At 41.4% G+C, this 6,308-nt stretch overlaps 1 pseudogene; it reads left to right on the forward strand.

Moving 5' to 3' along the window:
- Window positions 1-2,063: 2,063 nt before the first annotated feature.
- On the forward strand, window positions 2,064-2,280 carry LOC136311041 (large ribosomal subunit protein eL38 pseudogene; annotated as a pseudogene).
- The last annotated feature ends 4,028 nt before the right edge of the window (window positions 2,281-6,308 follow it).

Consider the following 6,308-nt stretch of genomic DNA (forward strand, 5'->3'; position numbering starts at 1 on the left):
GGAGCCAATCAAGCTGTCCTCCAGGACAACACCAAACTTTTATTGGATAATGCGTAAGGTACACGGGTCGTTGTATGGCTCTCACGGAATTACATTTTAAAATATGTGGCGTTCATGGCTCTCTCAGCCAAAAGGGTTCCCGACCCCTGGTTTAAAGTAAACCTCTAACATAAGAAGTAGAGACTAGAATTAGCTACCACAAGAAAATAAACTTGAAAAAAAAGACAAAGACAATTCAGGGAAGAGAAGAAAACTAAAAGCAAAACAAAATGAAAACTGTTTATAATTAATAACCTCAAAGAGTAAAAGAAACACACCCGTGAAATAAAACAGCATGTATTTTAAGGTACATTCAGAGAATAATACTTAAACCCCTGGAAATTAATATATATGTATATATGCATATGTGCCTGACCAGGCGGTTGCACAGTGGATAGAGCGTTGGACTGGGATGCAGAGGACCCAGGTTCAAGACCCCGAGGTCGCCAGCTCGAGCGTGAGCTCATCTGGTTTGAGCAAAGCTCACAAGCTTGGACCCAAGGTCGCTGGCTCAAGCAAGGGGTTACTCGGTCTGCTGTAGCCTCATGGTCAAGGCACATATGAGAAAGCAATCAATGAACAACTAAGGTTTCGTAATGTGCAAGGAAAAACTAATGATTGATGCTCCTTATCTCTCCGTTCCTGTCTGTCTGTCCCTGTCTATCCCTCTCTCTTACTCTCTGTCTCTGTAAAAAGATAAAAATTTTAAAAAAAAATTTTTTAAAGTCTTGAATTCTATAGCCAGCTAAAGTACTGATCAAGTCTGAGACTACAATAGTCTTGTTCATGCTTCCAAATCCCTCCAGATTCCCATGCATCCTTACTTTTAAAATTACTGAAGAATGTTCTCCATCAAAAGTGAATGAATAAGCCCTGGCCGGTTGGCTCAGCGGTAGAGCGTCAGCCTAGCGTGCGGAGGACCCGGGTTTGATTCCCGGCCAGGGTACACAGGAGAAGCGCCCATTTGCTTCTCCACCCCTCCGCCGCGCCTTCCTCTCTGTCTCTCTCTTCCCCTCCCGCAGCCGAGGCTCCATTGGAGCAAAGATGGCCCGGGCGCTGGGGATGGCTCTGTGGCCTCTGCCCCAGGCACTACAGTGGCTCTGGTCGCAACATGGCGATGCTCAGGATGGGCAGAGCGTCGCCCCATGGTGGGCGTGCTGGGTGGATCCCGGTCGGGCGCATGCGGGAGTCTGTCTGACTGTCTCTCCCTGTTTCCAGCTTCAGAAAAATGAAAAAAAAAAAAAAGTGAATGAATAAACCAAGAAAGAGGAATACTTGGGACCCAGTAAGCAAAAGATCTAATACAGGAGAGGGGTGAAGGGAATTCCCAAAATGATGGAGAAGGAAATTCCATGACAGTTGTGCAACATATCCATGGAGTAACCATTACAGATAGAAACAGAAACAAGTACATCACATACAGTTGTGTAGGTGGTTTTCTAACCAAAAGTGTTGAGCATGGAGACCACAAATGAGAGCTAAAATCCATCTTGAACTCTGCTTGCCAAGCCATGATCCTGATTAGGGGTTGCATCAAACATAGAGAGAAAAAAAAAACACTCACTAATTGATCTTCCCAAAGAGAGCATCTATTCTGTAATTTGTCATCCCAGGAAGCTCCTTTTGATAACCCATCTGTCCAGAGGGGGTACCTTTTTCAAAAACTTTACTCAGTGGGTAATTTGAGTTAGTGATGGTCCTGAGTGGAAAAAGAAAAATTGTAGATCTAAAAAGGATACCACCAGTAACAATAGATGACAAAATATGCTTGAAAAAAATAAAATGAGTTTCATATTTCTGTTGGAAATTTGAACATGAATTAGTAATAAGTAACTAGAAAACAGTGCAACTAAAATAAAACTGAGGCACTTATTAACCCCAGGAAAAACAAAAAGTTACACAAGAAATAATATGTGATGAAAGTTACAACATGACTCAGCTGTAAAAAGGAAAATTACACTTTGTTCTTTTTTGTTTTTCTTGCTGCTTGCTGTTTGGCCATGTGCTCCCTGTACCTCCTAGCTATGCCTCGCAAAACTGAAGAAATCAAGGACTTCCTGCTCACAGCCAGGAGAAATGACACCAGATCTGTTAAGATTAAGAAAAATAAGGACAATGTGAAGTGAAAAGTCCAGTGTAGCAGATAGATACCTTTCTACCTTGATCATCACAGATGAAGAGAAGGCAGAGAAACTGAAGCCGTTTCTGCTCCCAGGTTTGACAGTGAGGGAGCTGAAATGAACCAGACATTCTGATCTAAATGATATTGAAATGTTTAAAATGGCACTTTTATTTAAGTGAAAACAAAATATTGATTTTACTCCAAATTATGATATGAGTATATTGAGAGAATTGAGAAAGATAAAGTAAATATAAGTGTTAGTATAAGAGAGCCCCATCTTCATCTCCCATAATAGAAAGTCAATAGATAATTCCAAAAAATAAAAAGTCAAATATTAATATAAATGTAATATTTTCATAGAAATAAAGAGGTATCAGAAAATATAGTTAAACAGTTTAAAAATATTGTCTATGGGGAACTAATAGAAGATAACTATAACTTAAATAACTATTTTTAATAAAAAATTCAAGGATATTCAAAAATAGAGAAAGTAGTACAATAAACTCCCAGAACCTAATCACTAAGTTAGTCATTATCAGGATTTTGCTATACTTGCTTCATATAAGCATATTAGTTTGATTTTTAATTAAAATATTTAGAAATATATACAATAAATTAATAAGATGGCTAATTCTGAGGCACATGATGGTAATAGGGATGGGAAGAAGTAGGGAAAGGAAGAACTTCTTTTTCCTTTAAACAGTTTTATTTTTATCTTACAAATTCTTATGCCATGTACTATTCTAAACACTTTACACTCATTTAACCCTCAACAATTTCAGTAGATAGTAGTATTGTATCCATTTTACATAACAGACTTGGTTATCAGTTGAAGTTTTTCAATGAGCACATATTCTTTTTTACGTAACAATTTATTTTATTTTATTTTATTTTATTTTATTTTACTTTTTAGCTAGAGAGACAGATAGACAGACAGGGAGATGAGAAGCATCAACTCGTAGTTGTGTCACTTTAGCTGTTCATTGATTACTTTCTCATTTGTGCCTTGACTGGGTGTTCCAGCTGAGCCAGTGACCCCTTGCTAAAGCCAGTAACCTTGGGCTCAAGCCAGCAACCTTGGGCTTCAAGCTCAAGCCAGCAACCATGGGGTCATGTTTATAAGTCTGCACTCAAGCCAGTGACCTTGGGGTTTTGAACCTGGGTCCTCAGCATCTCAGGTGCATGCTCTATCCACTGCGCCACTGCATGATCAGGCTAAATAACAATTTTTAAAGCAGACAATGGGTCATAGAAATCTATTCCCTTTCTCCTATGAAAACCATTTGATCATTTGAATTACTTTCTTCTCTGGTGTAAAAAGTTCCAGTTCTCCCAGTGATGCCTCAAATGTAGAATTATTATACATTGCAGTTACTTCTCACAAATGTGTTCCTGTTTAGGTAATAAACTTTTTAGTGACTCTACTCTTAGGACTTGGTGTTTAGATCCTTTACCACTGGGGTTACCTTCCCTAGACATCACTCTTAGAAGGACTCTCAGCTCTGAACCTAGCAAAATATGGCCCCTAGTAAGACAATTGACCTTTCTTACTCCAAGCCTTCTGCATCTACTAAGGCAGCTTGGGAGCCAGGGAGTCATCATACTCCTGACAGTGCCACACAACTGATTCACAATGAATTGGCTGGCAGATAAAGTAGGTCTTTTTCAAGTGATTCATTCTTAAACTAAGGTTCCAGCCCCATATTGGCAACTCTGATCTTTTGTAACCTGCCTGCAGGACTCCACTCACACTGTCCTCCAAATGTCATTTGCTCATATATGATCATTGCTTCAGCCTGTCAAGATCGTTTCAAATCGCCCTGGCCAGTTGGCTCAGCGGTAGAGCGTCGGCCTAGCGTGCGGAGAACCTGGGTTCGATTCCTGGCCAGGGCACACAGGAGAAGTGCACATTTGCTTCTCCACACCCCCCCCCCGCCGCGCCTTCCTCTCTGTCTCTCTCTTCCCCTCCCGCAGCCGAGGCTCCATTGGAGCAAAGATGGCCCGGGCGCTGGGGATGGCTCTGTGGCCTCTCCCCCAGGCGCTAGAGTGGCTCTGGTCGCAACATGGCGACGCCCAGGATGGGCAGAGCATCGCCCCCTGGTGGGCAGAGCGCCTCCCCTGGTGGGAGTGCCGGGTGAATCCCGGTCGGGCACATGCGGGAGTCTGTCTGACTGTCTCTCCCTGTTTCCAGCTTCAGAAAAAGGAAAAAAAAAAAAGATTGTTTCAAATCTCGATTGTCATCCAAACTATTAGTGATCCCGTTCCTCTGCATCATCTGGAAGTATGATGAACTGGACACCTACATCTTCATCTGAGTCACTTATAAAAACATTGAATGATCAGGTCTGAGTCACAGGCTCAAAAGACCTCCCATTGGCAGGATGACATAAACCCTATCATCATCACATCCCTTTGGGTACAGTGATTCACCAGTTATGAATCCCCTGAGCAGGGCCATCATAAAGCCCGCATTTCTTCATTGTGTCCACAAGCATAATCTGACAGACTGCTTAATGCCCTGTTGAAAGCAAAAACAGTATTTTTAGCATTCCCCTATCTTTATCAACAAAAGAAGCAAGATATTCTCTCTTTCAGTGTGTGTTCTTACAGACCTCATGCTAGCTTCCACCAAAGGCAGACACATCCTCCTTGCTAAACATTGCCAGACCCCATATGAAATAATCATTTCTAGCCTGACCAGGCAGTGGTGCCGTGGATTGAGCATCGGACTGGGACACAGAGGACCCAGGTTCAAAACCCCAAGATTGCCGGCTTGAGCACGAACTCACCAGCTCGATTCAAAGGTCACTGGCTTGAACAAGGGGTCACTCACTCTGCTGTAGCCCCCCCAAGGCACATATGAGAAATCAATCAACGAACAACTAAGGTGCACAAAGAAGAATTGATGCTTCTCACCTCCCTTCCTGTCTGTCCCTCCTTACGTGTCCCTCTCTCTGTCTCTCTCACAAAAATTAAAAAAATAATCATTTCTAGAATTTTGCCAGGAATCAACATCAATCCTGACAATCACTAATTTCCAAATACATTGCCTACTCCTTGCTGAGTATACATACTACTTGTCCATTTCCATCCCACAGCACTCACGCCCATCCTCCACGGTTCTCCAAAGGTCACTGAAAGCAGATTCCTGATCACATACGATCTTGACAACTCTCTGAACCTGGACTTTTTATTATAACATTTTCTTACGGTTTCTGATTTGAAGTCATTCTCCTCAATATTCTGGAAAGAAAGGAAAGGAAAGGTAGCAGATCTTTTCTCTGTCTTTGGCTAATAACACAACATGACCTTGTACCCCAAAGGTTGCCCTGAGTATTAAACACACTTTATTTACTTACTTATTTATTTATTCATTCACTCACTCATCTATTTATCTATTCATTCATTCATGTTCAATCACACAAGTAATACATATTCATCAAAATGTAAATATTATGGATAAAGCTAAAGTTCTCATTGACCAGTTCTTCTAATTCTAGTCCATTCTTTATTGTTATTAGTTTGGTGTATATTCTTTTGTGCATTTGTACACCTATATGTACATTAAAAACACGCCTTGGTTTTTTGTTTAACTATGTTAGCATATCCGATAGAACATGTTCTCCCACTAACATTTTCCTGGCAGAACATCTCTAGGTTTTTAGTATCCAAACTTAATAGAACACACATACAGTGTGTCTATAAAGTCATGGTGCACTTTTGACCGGTCACAGGAAACAACAAAAGACGATAGGAATGTGAAATCTGCACCAAATAAAAGGAAAACCCTCCCAGTTTCTGTAGGATGATGTGGCAGAATGTGCTCATGTGCAGATGATGTAACACCGTGTATACAGCGGAGCAGCCCACGGTCATGCCTTTCAAGATGTGGATGGACGGTACAGAGGAAAGTTCAGTGTGTTCTGTGGCTCGCTAAATTCGAATCCGTGACCAAAGTGCAACGTGAATATTGGCGCGTTTATAACGAAGCGCCACCACATAGGAATAACATTACTCGGTGGGATAAGCAGTTGAAGGAAACCGGCAGTTTGGTGGAGAAACCCTGTTCTGGTAGGCCATCAGTTAGTGACAAGTCTGTAGAGGCTATACGGGATAGCTACCTAAGGAGCCCTAAAAAATCTGTGCA

Source organism: Saccopteryx bilineata, chromosome 7 (assembly GCF_036850765.1).
Source record: "Saccopteryx bilineata isolate mSacBil1 chromosome 7, mSacBil1_pri_phased_curated, whole genome shotgun sequence".
In the NCBI taxonomy this organism is placed as follows: Eukaryota; Metazoa; Chordata; class Mammalia; order Chiroptera; family Emballonuridae; genus Saccopteryx; species Saccopteryx bilineata.